This window comes from Hemicordylus capensis, chromosome 3 (assembly GCF_027244095.1).
Source record: "Hemicordylus capensis ecotype Gifberg chromosome 3, rHemCap1.1.pri, whole genome shotgun sequence".
In the NCBI taxonomy this organism is placed as follows: Eukaryota; Metazoa; Chordata; class Lepidosauria; order Squamata; family Cordylidae; genus Hemicordylus; species Hemicordylus capensis.
This window is the reverse complement of record NC_069659.1, coordinates 227,589,298-227,607,888: the sequence shown is the minus strand read 5'-3', so window position 1 is coordinate 227,607,888 and position 18,591 is coordinate 227,589,298.

The window sequence follows — 18,591 nt, the reverse complement described above, 5'->3', positions numbered from 1 at the left end:
CTCTTTCTAAATATTGCTTTAGAATATCAGCAGTCACCTGCTGATAAATCAAAAGTTTGGTTGGTATAGAGATATGCTTATTTCAAAGACTGAGGAAGTCATCTTAGGGCATGGCCCTTGTACTGTCACTAAATGCTTTTATTTTATTCATTCGTTCGTTCATTCATTCATTTGAAATATTTATACCCCACCCCTCCAGTACACTATGGCTTGGGGCAGCTCACAACAATAAAATAGATACAATGTAAAATAAAACTAAAAAGTCAACCAAATTAAGTAAACAAGTTAAAAGTCTAGGCTAAAAACAAATAGAACTACGTTTCAAATTAAAAGTCATTTTAAGAGCTAGAAATTGAGAGTTATAGAAACTAAAAACTAGAGAACCTACCAGATATAACCAAAGATGGAGCATTAAAAGGCCTCTTTAAAAAGATGTGTTTTTAGTTTTTGTTTTTTCAAAACACTGCAGGGGGGAGCATGGCGAAGCTCTTCAGGAAGGGTATTGCAAAGTCAAGGGGCTACAACTGTCTCTAGTCCCCGCCAACCGGATCTCTGTTAGTGGTTGGGCCATGAGCAGGGCCTAAGATGATGAGCGGAGGGCCCTGGCATGTTCATATGGGCGAATGCAGTCCAACAGGTACCCCAGCCCCAAGCCGTGTAGAGCTTTGAAGGTAAAGACCAGCACCTTGAATCTAACCTGGAAGTGGACAGGTAACCAATGAAGCTGCCACAGGATCATGAGTGACACTCATGAAGCGACTTGCGCCCAGGAGCACCCTTGCACAGCATCTATCTTTAGAAATTGTTCTGTTCTAGTCTTCCAAAGGAGCCCATGAGGCAAGGTGATACCTTGGAGAATGCTAAGAAAGGCAGTTGATCCAATGAAGCCCCAGTTACAGCTAGAACTTAGAGGGACAATACCTAGGCCTGGAGCCAAACATTCTGCCATCCTTCAACCATATCTCATTCTCTCAATGCATTGCCTGCATTGGTGAGCAGACGTTAAAGGGCAAGAGGTTTTTTGAATGTCTGGATCTGACTCCACAGTGAGTCTGGCTTGGGAGGACCATCTCTGGGGGCCCAGGTTTGGGTTCACCAGGCTCCTCGCCAACAGGTTCATCCTCATTATTCTAAGCTGAACATTGCCACTGTTAGGTGCAGTGCCTTCCACAAGTTTTTTACTAGTAGCAGTTGATCTTGGTTCATGTTCATTTTTATGACTTTGGAAATATTCAGATGTATGTGTGTGAATACATTCAGGAAGGAATATGAGTACTTGCAACAGGACAATATTATCTTGCTTTTTCCAATTGATTTTCATGGGTTTCGCTCTCTGAGATTCTGAATGGTCAGAGTACTATTATTGTGTGGGATGATTATTAATATTATTTATTTAATATTTATTTATTAAATATTATTAAATATTATTAAAATATTTAATAATATTTATTTATTTACACAGTCAGAAAGGTGTTATTGACTGGTTTGTTTTATCCAGACATTGAATCTTTCCCAAGGATGTGGGATGGCTGAATTTTATTGTCAATGTTGTTGCTGTTGTTACAGATATCGTCGCAGAATATAGGCTGTTCCCAGTAAATCTGTTTTTGTAATTGGCTGATGGTGATTTCTGTGGCCCCTATGGTGTTGAGGTGCTCTTCAAGGTCTTTTGGAACTGCATCCAGGGTGCCAATTACCACTGGGATTATTTTGGTCTTTTTCTGCCACAGCCTTTCAATTTCAGTTTGCAGATCGTTGTATTTTGTGATTTTTTCTATTTCTTTTTCTTCTATTCTGCTATCCCCTGGTATTGCTATGTCGATTATTTTAACTTGTTTTTCTTTCTTCTCAACAACAGTTATATCTGGTGTATTGTGTGGCAGATGTTTGTCTGTTTGTAGTCAGAAATCCCATAATATTTTTACATCTTCATTTTCGACAACTTCTTCAATTTTATGGTCCCACCAATTTTTGGCTACAGGTAACTTGCCTTTTTTGCAGATGTTCCAGTGTACCATCCCTGCTACCTTGTCATGCCTTTCTTTGTCAGTCTGTGCGATCTTTTTACAACAGCTGATTAGGTGGTCCACGGTTTCATCTGCATCTTTACAAAGGCGGCACTTGCTGTTTGTGGTTGATTTTTTGACTTTTGCTCTTATTGCATTTGTTCTTTGTGCCTGTTCATGTGCAGCCAGTATTAAACCCTCTGTTTCTTTCTTCAAGTTGCCATTCTTAAGCCATTGCCAGGTCTTGGTGATGTCTGATTTTCCACTTATATTATGCAAATATTGACCATGCAGTGGCTTCTTTTTCCATTTTTGTGCTTCATTCTTGACTTGTTCTTTCTTGTAGGCCTGCTCTGTTTCATTGGTGTTGAATAGTTTCTTGTTATTGACCATTTTAAGTGCATCTTCTTCACTGTCATAGTCTTCAAGGCCTCTTTTCTCCTCCTCTACTGTTTGATGGACTTGCAGCATTCCTCTTCCACCTGAGCTGCGAGGGAGGTAGAGCCTATCTACATCACTGCGGGGGTGCAGAGCATGATTGATGGTCATTATTTTCCTGGTCTTACGATCTAGCATCTCTAGCTCTGCTTGGGTCCAGTCTATTATTCCTGCAGTGTATCTGATAACAGGTATAACCCAGTTGTTTATAGCTTGTATGGTGTTCCCGCCATTGAGTTTGGACTTGAGGATTTTTCTAACTCTCCTGATGTATTCACTTCCAATTTTTCTTTTAACGTCAGTGTGTGCGATGTTATCAGCCTGGAGAATGCCCAAGTATTTGTAATGTTCTTTCTCTTCCAGGTTCTTGATCTTGCTTCCATTGGGCAGTTCTATTCCTTCTGTTTTTGTTATTTTCCCTCTATTCATTATTAATGCAGCACACTTGTCTAGTCCAAACTCCATTGCTATATCGCTACTGAATATACGCACAGTGTTTAGCAGTGATTCGATTTCTGACTGGGACTTTCGATACAACTTCAGATCGTCCATGTACAGCAGATGGTTTATTTGACTTGATGTTTTAGATGTTTAGTATCCAAGGCCTGTTTTGTTTAGTATTTGTGAAAGTGGGGTCATGGCGATTACAAACAACAGAGGGGATAGTGAGTCCCCTTGGAAAATGCCTCTTCTAATGCTAACCTGTCCAAGTGTCTCACCATTGATTGTTAACTGTGTACTCCACATGCTCATTGCTTTTTAAATAAATATCTGAATGTTTCTGCTGACACCAGTTGTTTCTAAACATTTTAGTATCCATATGTGACGCAATGAATCGAAGGCTTTCTTGTAGTCAATCCTTGCAACACTTAGGTTTTTCTTTTCTTCTACTGCAATTTTCTAAAATCATTTTGTCAATCAGCAGCTGGTCTTTTGTGCCTCTGGTGTTCAGGCAATTTCCTTTCTGTTCAACTGGAAGCTGTTTGTTAGTTAATAAGTGTTGCATTACTTCATCTGCTATTATTCCAGTTAATAATTTGAACGTGGTTGGCAGGCAGGTTATTGGTCTATAATTACTTGGAACTGCACCTTTTGCTGGGTCTTTCATGATGTGATGAGTTTTCCCAGTTGTTAGCCATTGTTCAATATTACCTTCTTGCAAAATGTGATTGAACTGTTTTGATAGTTGTTTATGAAGGCTTGTTAGGTGTTTAGGTCAAAAGCCATGGAGTTCATCGTGGCCTGGTGCAGTCCAATTTTTAATTTTCTTTGCTCTTTCACTTATTAATTCTGGTGTTATTATTAGATCTTGCATTTGTTGGTTACATTTTTTGACCTCTTTCATCCAACCTGCTTTTTTATTATACTCTATTGGATAGTCCCATAATTTTTCCCAGAATTGCACTGTTGCTTCTTTATTTGGTGTTTCTATGTTTCTTGCAGTTTCTCCTTCTATGCTTTGGTAGAAACGTCTCTGATTCGACTGGAATTGGAGATTCTGCCTGTGTTGTGTAATTCTGGCTTCGTATCTGCTAATCTTCTTTGACACTACTGTTATTTGCTGCTTTATTATTTCCAGGACTTCTCTAATTTTCCTTGAATCTAGGTCGAATTTTTGGATCAGATGCTGTTTGGTGTTTTCATTCTTCAGCTTCTTGTCTTTCATATCTTTCAATTTACTAGTATCTGATCTAAGCCTGGAGATTTTATTTTCTAATCTAATCTTCCATTTAGGTGATGTACTACTTTCTTTTTTGACAGGTCCACTGATCTTATATCTGAGCTCTCGTGTTGTTATTGTTGCTGCACTGTACATTAGTTGGTTTGTTTCTTGCAAATTATTGGTTGTTATTTCTGCAAGTGCAGCATTTACAACTTTTAATGCCTGAGCAAGTTGTTTTTTGGCAACTGTTTTTAGAGCTGGAAGTCGAACCCTGGTGGTTGTTTGGTTCATGTGCTCAGTTATTTTTTGCTTTAGTTCTTGTTGCTTTTCTGTTAAATAGCATTCGGGTTTTTGAGGTGAAGGCAAAGGGGAGGTTGCCTGGTTTTGATTTTGAAAAAGTTCAGCAACACTGGCATCCTCTATTTCTAACACCTCCTCCACCTGCGCCTGAGCAACTTCTTCAGTTGGTGGTAATTCTTCTTCCATATCTTGAGCCTGTGTTGCTCTTTGCTGTTCTTGCAGCTCAACTCCTGTGAATACTTTATTTCTTATTTTGAATCTTCTCTGGTTTGCTAGCCTTCGGGGGCATATCTATGGTAGGGCAGGCAGGGCACGTGCCCCGGGCACCACTTGAAGGGGGGCACCATTTTTTAAAATTTAAAAAATGGCCACCAAAAACAAAATGGCCACCGCGCATGCTCAAATGGCCTCTGTGAGGCCCTAGGCCATGCCACACCTCACAGAGGCCATTTGAATGTGCATAGCAGCCATTTTGTTTTCAGCGACCATTTTTTAAAATTATTTTTTAAAATGGCCACCTCACGTGCTCAGATAGTCCTTGCGAGGCCCTAGAGGCCAGTGGGGGAAGAGGGAACCTTTGCAGACCCCTCCCCCATGGTCTTTAGGAAGCCCCCCGAAGGGGCTACAGGTAAATTTTTTAAAAAATATATATAATATAATATAAGTCACTGTACACATATTTGGTTTGGCACTATGTACAGAGAATCAGGGCTTGTGAATACTGAGCTGAAGCTTATGAGCTAGGATTGTATTTATTTGCTCTTACTTTGCATCTTGTGATAAGTGAGTTAAATGTGATGTCTTAATAATATGGCTGTTAATGATGAGTTAGTCTTTGAATCAGTGTGAAATCCTTAGTATTAAGGCCCACTGGGAGTTTCTTGCTCGCTCGCTTTCATTTTAACTGTCCTTCTGAAATACTAGAATATATTCCAAGCAGTGACACAGTTTACTCTGCATATCCTTTAATTATTTTCAGAGTATCTGGGAAAAGTCAAATTCTCCATTTATTTCTAAAACTTATGTAATAGTGATGCTACAGTGCATAATAGAGAATTAGACACGCACTTCTGTTTAGTTTTCTAAGTATACCTCCACATAGTATTTGGGTATTTCATGAGCCCCAGCATACTGAAATTTGTAGTTTTCTAGCATTTTTTGGTCTGGCTATGTCCACTGCTAAATAGTTTTTGAAATATTAAAAGATTAACGAGCTTGACTTGTATTTTTCAGCTGATATTATGGTAAAGTTATCTGAAAGATGTGTGTCAGATGTTTGGACAGGGGGTGCAATTTCAGTGTTTGCCCTAGGCGCTATTTCCCCTAGATATGCCTATGCTAGCCTTTGTTCTGTTATTTCTGTATCTGGATGCTTCTCTTTCCAAATCTGGTACATTCTTTTTAAATAACCTCTTCTAGTTGGACTAAACTTGTAATAGCAGATCATTATTTCCTTGTTGGCATTTTTCGTATATTTTTTTCGTTTAAGCGGCGTTTCTTCCAGTAACTTTGCATTCTCCAGCGCTGTTTGCTCAACTGAAGATCCTGAGTCCTGTAGCCCACTTGCCACCAGATGTCCAGGGACTCCAGAATCTGGCGCGGTCCTTGTTGACCCGGGCGACGACCGATCCAGTACAGATTTATTAAAGTTACATCTCGCCATATTGTTGATGGGAGAGGCACTCTTTGTCTGGCTCCTCTGGTGAGACCTGTCCAGTATGGTTGGACCTCTGGCATAGCTCTCACCTTCCTCAGAGCACGCCAGCCCCACAACCACACCAAGGTAGTGCCTCACTGAGGGTATTATTTATTTATTTACACAGTAAGATAGGTGATATTGACTGGTTTGTTTTATCCAGACATCGAGTCCTTCCCAAGGACCTGGGAAGGCTGAATTTTATTGTCAATGTTGTTGCTGTTGTTATAGATATCGTTGCAGAATATAGGCTGTTCCCAGTAAATCTGCTTTTTGTAATTGGCTGATGGTGATTTCTGTGGCCCCTATGGTGTTGAGTTGCTCTTCAAGGTCTTTTGGAACTGCACCCAGGGCACCAATTACCACTGGGATTATTTTGGTCTTTTTTCTGCCACAGCCTTTCAATTTCAGTTCGTAGATCTTTGTATTTTGTGATTTTTTTTCTATTTCTATTATTATTTTCAATGATTAAATGATATTGTTATAGTTTTATATATAGTTTTATATTTATAGTTTAATCTGTTTTGAAGCAGGACACAAGCTTGGAGGTGGTGAACAATGGGGCACTTTACCCTGGCCTGGAGTCTAAGGAGGCTTAGCAAGGATTGCATAAGAGCCAGTGTTGTGTAGTGGTTAAAGTACTGGACTAGGACCGGGGAGACCCGAGTTCAAATCCCCATTCAGCCATGATACTTACTGAGTGACTCTGGGCCAGTCACTTCTCTCTCAGCCTAACCTACTTCACAGGGTTGTTGTGAAGAGAAACTTAAGTATGTAGTACACCGCTCTGGGCTCCTTGGTGGAAGAGCGAGATATAAAATTTAAATTAATAAATAATAATAATAATAATAATAATAAGTTCCATGATAGAAGAGAAATATAATATGGGTGTAGTAAAATAGGAACAAGTTGTTCTAGTAAGAAATAATCTGCCTACTTTCCTTTCACTGTAATCTTAATTGATAATTACCATCCTCACAAATAAACCCACTTCAGCCTTAAATGTTCACACATTATCCCACTTGTGCCTCAACCGTTCACACATCTGCCATCTTGAATTGGGGTGGGATGACATCATCACTAACTACACTGTTGAGGTGTCCCTATATGTCACTCACTATAACTGTACCAAATTTGGCTCAAATCCATTAGGTGGTTCACAAGTTAGCCCACTTGTACCTCAAACTTTCATGCATCTGTAATCTTGAATCGGTGTGGTTAACATCATCACAAACTAGGCCACTGAGGTGTCCTATGTGTCCCTACAGCTGTAGCAAATTTGGTTCAAATTTGGTTAACCCACTTGTGCCTCAAATGCTCATGCATCCGCTATCTTGAATTGGGGTGTATGTCTGGTTCTGACTCCACAATGAGTCTAGCTCAGGAGGGACCATCTCTGGGGGTCCAGGTTTTGATTCTCCAGGTTCCTCACCACCCACTGGGGACTGGGTCCTGTGTCTCAGTAGCTGGAGTTGTTGATAGGGATCTCTCGCTTCTTCCCCCTTGAGATCAGAGCTTTCCTGACTGTCACTAATGGTTAGGGCCATGACACCAAACTGCAAATCATTCTACATTTCTATAGCTGTTAGTCTTGCCTTAGAAAAAAAAGTTGCTGCTGCTGCTATTTTACTATGCAGTTTGGATGGGATCATTTGTTTCTTTGATACTTAAGCAGCTAAGGCATGCAGAGTAAATACTTTCATCACAGAAGAAAGGAAGCATGTTCAATAGACAACCAAAATAGCACCAGCAGCATCTTAGTATAAATGCTAGGAGGAAGGAAATGAGTAAACACATCTAGTAAAGATCAATCATATTAACAAAGCAATATGCAGCAAAGATGGTAAGGTCCCAATTTCTAATCCTCTTCCTGCTCTAGCTATGTTCCCTCATTGTTCTAATGCATACTGCACATTTTATTCCAAAAGTTTATGTTTCCCTAAAGTGCTGATAAAGAAGTACATTTAGAGTGAAAAGTCACATCTCTTTATTTCTATCCTAAATAATGTGGTTGAGAACAAAGCTAGTTTGCCAGTGTGCTTTCAGGCTTCAAACCTTTTGCTTTTCTTTACCAGCACTCTGTTAAGCTTTTTGAACAAAGCATTTGAAAAGCTTATCCTTCAAAGGATTGCCCCCATATAATATCCAGGGTGCAGATCACGGAGGTTTCACAGCAGGTCACAATATTTGTGATCAAGCAAGAGCATTCACCACCAATATAGAATATGGATTTCTGGTCACATTAGGCACAGCCATTTTAGCTCTTGCTGGTGCATATGACAGAATTCAACAATCCAGGCCAACTGTACAAAATGTACAACTGTACCTTGCACAATCAATGCATCTTTTATTAATGCTAACCCTATTTTTAGCCTACTTTTCAGTAGGTTTATGAGATCACCCAGGACACCTCAGTGGTGTAGTTTGTGATGATGTCATCCACCCTGATTCAAGATGGTGGACGTGTAACTTTTGAGGCACAAGTGGGCTAACTTGTGAACTGCTTAACCGATTTGAACCAAATTTGCTACTGCTGTAGGGACACATAGGGATGCCCAAATGGCATGGTGTGTGATGATGTCATCCACTGCAATTCAAGATGGCGGCCACATGAACATCTAAGGCACAAGCAGATTAATTTGTGGACTGTCTAACCTATTTGAATGAAATGGGGTACAGCTTCAGTGAGTGATACATGGGGACACCTCAACAGCTTAGTATGTGATGATGTCATCCACCCCAATTCAAGATAGCAGACATGTAAACTTTTGAGGTGCAAGTGGGCTAACTTGTGAACTGCTTAACCAATTTGAACCAAATTTGATGCAGCTGTAGGGACACATAGGGACACCTCAATGGTGTGGTTTGTGATGATGTCATCCACCCCAATCCAAGATGGTTGACGCATGAACTGAGGAGGAAGCCGGCTAATTTGTGGACTGTCTAACCGATATGCTCCAAATTGGGTACAGTTGCAGTGAGTGACACACAGGGACACTTCCATGGCATAGTTTGTGATGATGTCATCAACGCCGATCCAAGATGGTGGACTCATAAACTTTTGAGGTGCAAGTGAGCTAACTTGTGAACCGCTTAACCGATTTGAACCAAATTTGCTACAGCTGTGGGGACACATAGTGACACCTCAACAGCATAAATTGTAACGATGTCATCCAACCCAATTCAAATGGTGGACACAAACTTTTGAAGCACAAGTACACTAACTTGTGGACAGTCTAACCAATTTTAACCAAATTTGCTACAGTTGTATGGACACATAGGGATGCCCCAATGGTGTAATTTGTTATGATGTCATCCACCCCAATCCAAGATGGTGGATGTGTGAACATTTGAGGTGCAAGTGCACTGACCTGAGGACTGTCTAACTGATTTGAACCAAAATTTGGTACAGTTGTAGTGAGTGACACACAGGGACACCTCAGTGGTGTAGTTTGTAATGATGTCATCCACCCTGATCCAAGATGGCGGATGCATGAACATTGAGGTGCAAGATATCTAACTTGTGGACCTCGATTTGAACCAAATTTAGTCCAGTTGTAGAGACAGTGAAAGGAAAGTAGGCTGATTAGTTCTTACTAGAACAATTTGTTTTCACTCAGCCAGACCAACCACACAACTTGAAATCCCAAACTAATGGCTTAACCCAAAGTTTAGTTGTAAGAGAGACAATTTTAAGTGTCTTTACAAAAGAAACATTACTGGCAGATGTTTTATCCTTGTAGGTAGCTTTTCTCTGGCAATATAGGAACAGGATTTGTGCTACTTAGCAGTTGTTAGACAGACTGCTATTGAAATGATGATGAAAAAACCAGCAGGAACATCCCATTTCTTTTCTTTTAGCCTTCAGAAAGTTCACTCATTCTGATATCTGCATATTGGATGCAACTGCAAACATAAATAGCCAAGAACACAGCGATCAAACTGAGCTATACCTTGACATTCAATAAAAACTGTTTTAACTGTTTTTACTCTGTTTTCATTCTTTTCACTCTGTTTTATATTGGTTGTGTCTTAAACAGTGCATAGCACCTAGTGATACACATATCAGGTGGTGTATAAATATGATAGAAGATAAATAAAAAAGTATTTCCTAGTCACTCAAAGCACTTCGCCTCCATTATCTAAGAAATATTTATTTATTTAAAATGAATAAACTTATTTAAAACTTATTTATACCAGTTTTTATGGCAGCTCAAAGCACTTTATAATAGTTTTCAAAAAGACACACAACTGTAATTAACATAAAATATAAAATAAGCAATGACAATAAAACCATTAGACATTAAGTAGTCAGCAACAGGGGAAAAAGACCAAAGGTTTGATGAAAGATCTATTTTACAACCTTTCCAAAAACTCAGTACAGAGTTAGCTCTTTTAACCTAGGAGTGGAGAGTAACAAGCATGAATTATGCCTTTGCTAAGCAGGTTTTGCCTTTGTTTGCATTTGGATGGGTACCGGGCTGTAGCTTAGTATAAGAGCATCTACTTGCATGCAGAAGGTCTCAGGTTCAATCCCTGACATCTCCAGGAAGGTCTGGGAAAGACCTTGGAGAGCTACTGCTAGGTTGTGTAGACAATACTGAGCTAGTTGGATCAATGGTCTGACTCTGTATATGGCAGCTTCCTCTGTCCCCATGTGACCTTTATAGGAAGAATATTCCATCGTTTGGGAGCCTTAAATTAGAAGATTAGGCCATTAGTGCCCTAATCTGCCAATAGGATGCAACAGACAACATGAGTAGGCTCATATGTATGCAGGTCAGTATGGGAGTGGCATGGACTAGACAAAATAGCTTACTTAAGGCTATCTTGTGAGTTTTTGACTGAATGGAGATTTTAACTAGAGACTTCTCATAGCTCATTCTCTAAATTAGCCTTCTATACTGAGAACTAGCTCTAGCTGTGTTGTCAGTCCTATACAACATTGTGTTTTCTGGCATCAAATGATGAGCTTGTATCTGCTTATGAAGGTTCAACTTATATTAAAAATTTATTCTTCACACCACTATTTCAGCTCAGTTTGAAACTCATACTGAACATCTCCAGAGTTTCCAGCTAGTATGCTAGATGACCAAAATGTAATTAGTGGCTATATTGTGACAATGAAGGCCATTTCAATGACAGAAGCTACAAACTTTCTTCAGAGGTCTGTAAGATATATTCTTCTACGGCTAAACCACCCTCTGGACAAATGTTATAGCATTTTAATAAGTGGAATCGGCTTACTCATCAGTCCACAGCTAGCTACCCAGTCTTTATTATAGTTATTTGGCCAGCTGTATATGTGTACTACTTGAAGTTGCGAAACATTCCTCCCACAATCCAAGCACAAAAGATCTGGGTAAATACAGAACTGATGTGCCCGGTATGTGGCAAGGTAATAACCAGGAATACATAAAATGGAGAGTAAGAAATAGTCTACCTAGTCAAGGGCTGAGGAAAGGTTGTTGAATTATTGGGATACCAGCAGGGCAGCAAGGTATCCCTACTGCCACCATAGAAGCAGCTCTTTGGGACCAATTTGACACATGCAAGCTTTGCAAGGAGCATGGGGAGAAGAGAGAAGGCTATCCTCTTCTCTTCACACCCCTTGCGAAGCTTAAAAGAAGCACAAGAAGAGGCTGCTGGCAACTTTCCCTCCTCCTTGCTCCCTGCACCACTTTCAAGCTTGCAAGGGTTGGTTTTGAATAGGGATGTGCAAATTGATTTGAATTTGAATCAATTCAATCTGAATCTGGCTGATCTAAACTATTCAAATTAAATTACCCCTTGAAACAGCCCTAAAAGGGGCAATTCAATTCTAATTCAAATTGAATCATCCAGATTCAACTTCAAATTGATTCAGATCAATTTGATGACAGTTTAGGGACATTTTGGCAGCTTTTAAAGACCATTAAGGTGAACTGATTGGTCAAAAAGGTGCCAAAGTAGGTCGAATCAATTCAAATTTTAATTGAATCGATTTGAATTTGAGTAGTATCAGCCAATTTCAATTTGAATTCAAATCAGATCTGATAATACAATTCGTGCACATCCCTAGTTTTGGAAAGGGAATGGCTCTTATTAGGGGCATGAGGCAAAGCAGCATTTGGTACCTTGCCTCAGGTGCCACAGTACCTTGGGCTGCCCCTCCACACATGCAGCAAGCCTCCATGCAGAGTGCCTACAACCCTAGGACAAGCCAATACAACTTGATACCTACCAACCTACACACAGCCTACCAAACATGCTCTGAAGCTTCCGAAGTACTTGTGCGTTCGTGTTGGCAATCCGCATGGCGACACAGAACGGGGCGCAGAGAGGGACGCTGCTGTCCCGTGTGCCCACTTTTAGAGAGGCCATCAGTGGGGGGGGGGAGTGGCAGGGCAGGGGCTGGAAGTTAGGCAGAACCTCTCCTGCTCCTTAACGAAACCCCCCGCACTCCGAACCGGCTCAAACACCGGTCCATGAAACCAGTTTGGCGCTCCTAGATGGAGCACCAAACAGTTCCATGCACATCCCTAGCCTGTGGAGCGAATTCCTCCCCTCTTGCAGTCTCCCAGACTACAGATCAGGATCATCTAGAAGTTCAGTGGGGGGGAATGGGGACAAACTGTGTGTCCATCGGACCCACAGTTGTCCATTATGTGCAAAGGGGGCCTATATATATAACTATCTATTTCACATTCAGGGTCTGATACAAGTGTAGGCATTTTAGATGCTAATTTGAATCCGTGCAGTTTAATTGGTAGAGTGTTGGATATAGACTAGGGAAATCTGGGTTCAAAATTCCTGCTTAGTTCTTATCCTGGCAGAATCACATCGCTCAGGGGACAAAACAGGATAACCCCATGTATGCCATTTTGAACTCTTTGGAAGAAGGGCAAGCCACAGATATTATTATTGATAAGAATACAGTGCCCACATATTTCAATGGTGCTAGAAATAGCACTGATACAACCATGGTTGACCATGTACCGTGGGCAATCTAGCCAGGTGAAGGATTAACCTTAGGGTGTCTAGAAAAAAGTATAAAATGTACCAATACCACTTCTAGATATATGCACCCATCCTTACCTTTCAAGTAGCCACTGTGAAATTATTCAGTTCCAATATCTTCTTTTGGCCTCTGTGGCTCCGAGCACTTTTTATCAGCTTCAACTGATATGCCAACTATGACCTTACCTGGACAGAGATAGCTTGGCCAGAGTTACTCATGCTCTAGTAACCTCTCGCTTAGATTACTGCAATGTATTGTATGTGGGGCTGCCTTTGAAAATGGTCTGGCAACTGCAACTGGTACAAAATAGGGCTGCAAGATTATTAACTGGGACTGGACATTTTGAGCATATTACGCCAGTGCTTTGTCAGCTGCACTGGCTTCCAGTCTGTTTCTGGGCTCAATTCAAAGTGCTGGTTTTAACCTTTAAAGCAGTAAATGGCTTGGGGCTGGGTTACCTGAGAGAGCACCTTGCCTCTTATGTCCAGACCTTAAGATCTAACCCAGACCTTGAGATCTTCTTCGGAGACCTTCCTCCGGGTGCCTCTGCCAAAAGAGGTGAGGCAGGTGGCTACTAGGGAGAAGGCCTTTTTGGTGGTTGCACCCATTTACGGAATAGCCTCCCCAGTGAGGCTGGCCTGGCTTCATCACTTTGTTCTTTTAGACGCCAGGAAAATACCTTTTTTTTTCCACCCAGGCCTTTTAGATCATGATGTTCAGATTTGATTTGATTTTTAATTAATTTTAAAATGAGTTTTAAAACTGGTTTGTATTGTATTTTGTGTTTTCTTTTCTCCCTTTTTGTCTGTTATGCTTTAATATGCTATGTATTTTTATTGTATGTTTTAATCCTGTGTTGTGAGCCGCCCAGGGAACAAGTTTGTTATGGGGTGGCTTCCAAATAAGGTTTATTATTGCTGTTGTTGTTTATTATCTTGAGGCCAAGATGTACGTCCTAACCAGCTACTTAAGACCCAGGAATTTGTCTTTTAAAAATCCACCAACATCGTCTTTTCTCTCTGTTATAGTCCAACACAACATGCCACAGGGATGAAATCAGTAGCCTGACAAGTTCTCCACAGAGATGAATTGCCTTCCCATTCCTTAGTCCCCACTGCCATGTTGTCTTGCATAGGTCTGCAGTTTCATCTCATTCTTGCCCCATTCCTATTGCAATACTTTCTTGTTCAGCTTCTCCCCAATGCCTTTTAAAACATCTCTTCTTTTCTCTGAGCACTACTTCATTTTTTTTCCTTCTTCTGACTCCAATGAGTGATCAGCCACTCTACCTTTCTGCTTGGCATAGTCTCTTGTCCTCTCTACACCTAGCCCAAAGTACTTATTCTAAATAGGAGCAACACAGGAACCTCAACTTGATGTCAAGGAAACCTCCTGATAAATACCACTCTAGACAAACTTCTAAGCACTGCTCAATAGTGAAGCTATCCCTGGCCGATACTGGAACAATTCCTCATATCCACTTATCACTTGATCACCTTGTATATATATTTGTTGCTATATAATAGGGATGTGCATAAAACCGGTTCTCCCGGTTCGGTTCGGGTCCGAACCGGGTCCGGACCGGACCGGGGTGGTTCGGTTTTGGTTTTGCCAGACCACCCCCCGGTCCGGTTCGGTTTCGAACCGGTTCGGATCCGAACCGAACCGGTTCGGATCACAAAAAGTGGCTGGTTTTGAAGGAGACATTGTGTTCTACCTGCCACCCAAATTTCAAGTCGATTGGACCTTCCTCTGATTTTTTACAAATTTTTTTCAAAAAATAAATTTTTGCCCATAACTCACAATGTGGAGCCCTTAGGGGCAAAAAAGCTGGGGTGGGTGGTAGCCACCCATGGGTGTCCTCCACCCCAAAAATCCCAAGGCAATTGGTGGCTCCTAGTATTATTGGTGAATTTCTGAAGAAAATTTTTTTTCCCATTGGCTAGAATGGGGGTTCGGGGCTGCCCCAGACCCACCTCTGTGGGGTGGCAGCACCCCCAAAGTGGGTCCGGGGCCATGGCAAAAATGCCCTCAGTCCCCCCCAGCAATCCCCGTAGAGATAGGAGTGATGGTTCTGTTGTTTTTCTGAGGTATTCTGAGTGTAGATTCTATGATAGCTTATGAGATTTCCAATGAGACACCATGAATCCACTCTCATTTGCTATCACAGAATCCACACTCACTCAGAACACCTCAGAAAAACAACAGAACCATCACTCCTATCTCTACGGGGATTGCTGGGAGGGACTGAGGGCATTTTTGCCATGGCCCCGGACCCACTTTGGCGGTGCTGCCACCCCACAGAGGCGGGTCTGGGGCAGCCCCGAACCCCCATTCTAGCCAATGGAAAAAAATTTTTTCTTCAGAAATTCACCAATAATACTAGGAGCAACCCAACAATTGCCACCCCATCTTTTTGGCCCCTCTCTCTGGGCGCCCTAACACGTAACACCTAGTCAGTCCATCTTAATGCCTACCTACTACCACCACTCCTATCCAAGCAAGTAAGAGGAGGACACTCAGAGAGACAACACCCACTCTCTGATCTAACAAAAAGGCCACTGCTGTGCTGCCTGCCAGCACAGCAGCAGCAGCGGAGCAGCACACTAAGCACAAGAGCAGCACACACAGAGAAGAAGCAGGAGGCGGAGCAGCAGAGCAGCAGACCTGCCGCTCTGCATGATGGGTGACGTGATGCCCAAAGGAACCACCGCCTCACTCAGTGCCTGCCACTGACTAGGCCCGACAGACAGAAGCCAGCCAACCTGCTCTGCTCTGCTCTGATGCTCCCCATGGATGATGCACACACACCCTACATCTGCATCCCAATGACCAGACCAGACCAGACCAAGTGCGCAGAGTCAGCACAGGCCAGCAGCCACCAGCCCAGCAACAACAACAGCTACTACTGCTACCACCACAACCAGTGTTGCCGCTACAATAACATTCCCAGTCCAGTCACGCGCGCCACAGCCTGAGCCTAGCACACAGCCAACAGCTGCTGCCAGCCAGTGCCTGGCAAGCCCAGCCAACATGAGGAGGAGAGAGCTAACAAGTAGACGGCGCACGCACATCACCAACCCATCACGACGGCGCAACTGCAAGGGGAGAGGGCACAATTACAGGCAGGAGGAGGAGGAGGAGGAGGAGGAGGAGGCGGGCGAGGCAATCCTAGCACAGATTTGAAAGTTTAAAATCCACCAGGACATCTTCTAGAATCTAGACTTCTGTTTTTTCTACCACCAGCTGTAGTGTCTAGTTAGTCAGTGTGCTGTGCAGCTGAGCTGAGCTGAGCTGAGCTGCATGTGAGGAAGGGTGATTGTAGCTAGTTCTTTAGTTTCAGCAGACTGAGCATTGAGCATGGGCAGTGGCCTTGGGAAGCAACACAATTACACGACACTCACCTGCTGCTGCTGGTTCTAGAAGTTGCCTCTTCTCGTCTTCACCTCTTCGTGTGTGTGTGTGTGTGTGTGCAGTGAGTGCATGCCTTTTGCCTTGCTGGAAAGAAATGCTTCTCTGGTCCACCACCACATATCTGCTCAAGGACACAGAGGCCCAAGGCAGAGGTGGTGGCACCAGTGTGAGTGCATGTGTGCTGGTGGTGTTTGCCACCACAGGTGTTTTGTGTGTGTATGTGTGCGCTGCTAGCTAGGAGGGGGGAGGGAGGCAGGGAGGGAGGCTGGGAGGCAGGGGGGAGGAAAGGGGAGGGGGAGAGGGATGTAGAGGGGATTGAAGGGGGGAGGGTCCGGCTCAGAGTTGGTCAGCCACATATTTGTGCACACACGTGCTCACGTGTGTGCTTCGGTGGGAGAGACCAGACTCTCATCATCTGCCAGACCGGGGTTGGGGGCAGGTGAGGCGGTGGTGGGCTGGAAGGGAGGGAGGATGGAAGGTGGTGAAGAGGAAGGGGAGAGGATGAGAGGGGAAGGATGGAGGGAGGCATGGGGGGGAGGAAAAAAAACATGTAGACAGACACACACCACACTACACACAGAAAGCATCCACACACAGAGACAGTGCTAGGCATCCATTCACACAGACAGACAGACAGACAGACACACAACAGGAAGAGACAGACTGAGCCTGCACCACACACACACACACAGACCCAATTCCCCCCCTGCACAGTTATCAATCAATATGTTGTGTTGGCAGCCAGTTCATTGCTATTCTGATGGTTTTGGGTTTTTTGCCATCAGCCAACATCAACAGTGACCACAATCAAGATGAACATAAGATGATAATAATTCATTCGTTTCATTTCAAAAAATCACCCAATCATCTTCTCCATGTAAACCAAGCCCCCCACACATGATTTCTGGTGACATTTTCAATAAAATCAATTCATTTGGCATTCATCATTTTGTTCTCCCTTTGTCACCTTTTTTTCTTTCTTTTGCATAATTTTGAGGCTTGATTTTGACATGGGGTTTTTAAAGAAAAAATTATTTACATGTTTATTTACATACAGTATTTACATATCTACACTGCATTTTTGAACGTATACCCGCCGCTGCCGCTAAGTCTAGTACTCCGTGGGCTGTGCTACTTTGGGGGGGTGTGCCGTGCCCACGCCAGGTCCCCAAATGCTGACAGGTGGATAGATAAAGGGCCTGTGCTGGTCAGCATTGGGTTTCTTTTTAGGTGGGCGTGGGCATTGTAAACATCTGGCCAGTCGCAGCACTACAACTACTACTACAACTGCATCTCTGTGTGGGCACACTACACGCTGCGACTGGCTGGCACGGCTCAGCATCTGTCACGTCAGCTCAGCTAGAGGTGGAAGGGGGGAGGGTAGGGATAAGCACAGAGTTCGAGCCAGGCAGGTGACCAACCATGGGGCAACCCACGGTAATCACTCGCCCGTCTCAAACTGCAGCTTGGGGTAGCCCAACAGGGGGAGGTTCACCTTAAGGAAGACCAGCTGCTCCACCAGACCAGGGTCCAAGCGGGAGCGAGAGGGTGTCACCACGTCCCCGGCACGTGAAAACACCCGCTCGCTCTGGACACTGGTTGGGGGGCAGGAGAGGAGGCGCACAGCCACCACCGCCAGGTCCGGCCAGACTTGGCGGCGGCTCGCCCAGAACTGTGCGCAGTCCACGCCGTCTCCCTCCACAGGCTCCTCCAAGTACTGCGCAACGCATTGCTCAGCACTGGAGGGGGGCCTGGCAGGTCGAGCCTCCCGCATACCAGGCATGGCGCCATAGCAGAACCGCTGAAACCACTGGGCGGATCTCGAGTCGGTAGCAAATGGCTGCTGCGATGGCGCCGCCTGGGATGCCGCGCTGCTGGACTGGGAAGAGGGAGGGGAAGGGGAAGCTGACGCCGGCTGGCCGCCCATGCTGCTGCTGGGTGCGGGTTGGGCCGCGAGGGCTGCCCCCGCACCACTACCAACACCCTGGTCTCTGCGGGCCCTAGCGGCCTCCTCCTCCCTAACCTTCTCGACCAGGATGCCCTTCCACCTGGGCAAGTCGTCGGCACTCACGGC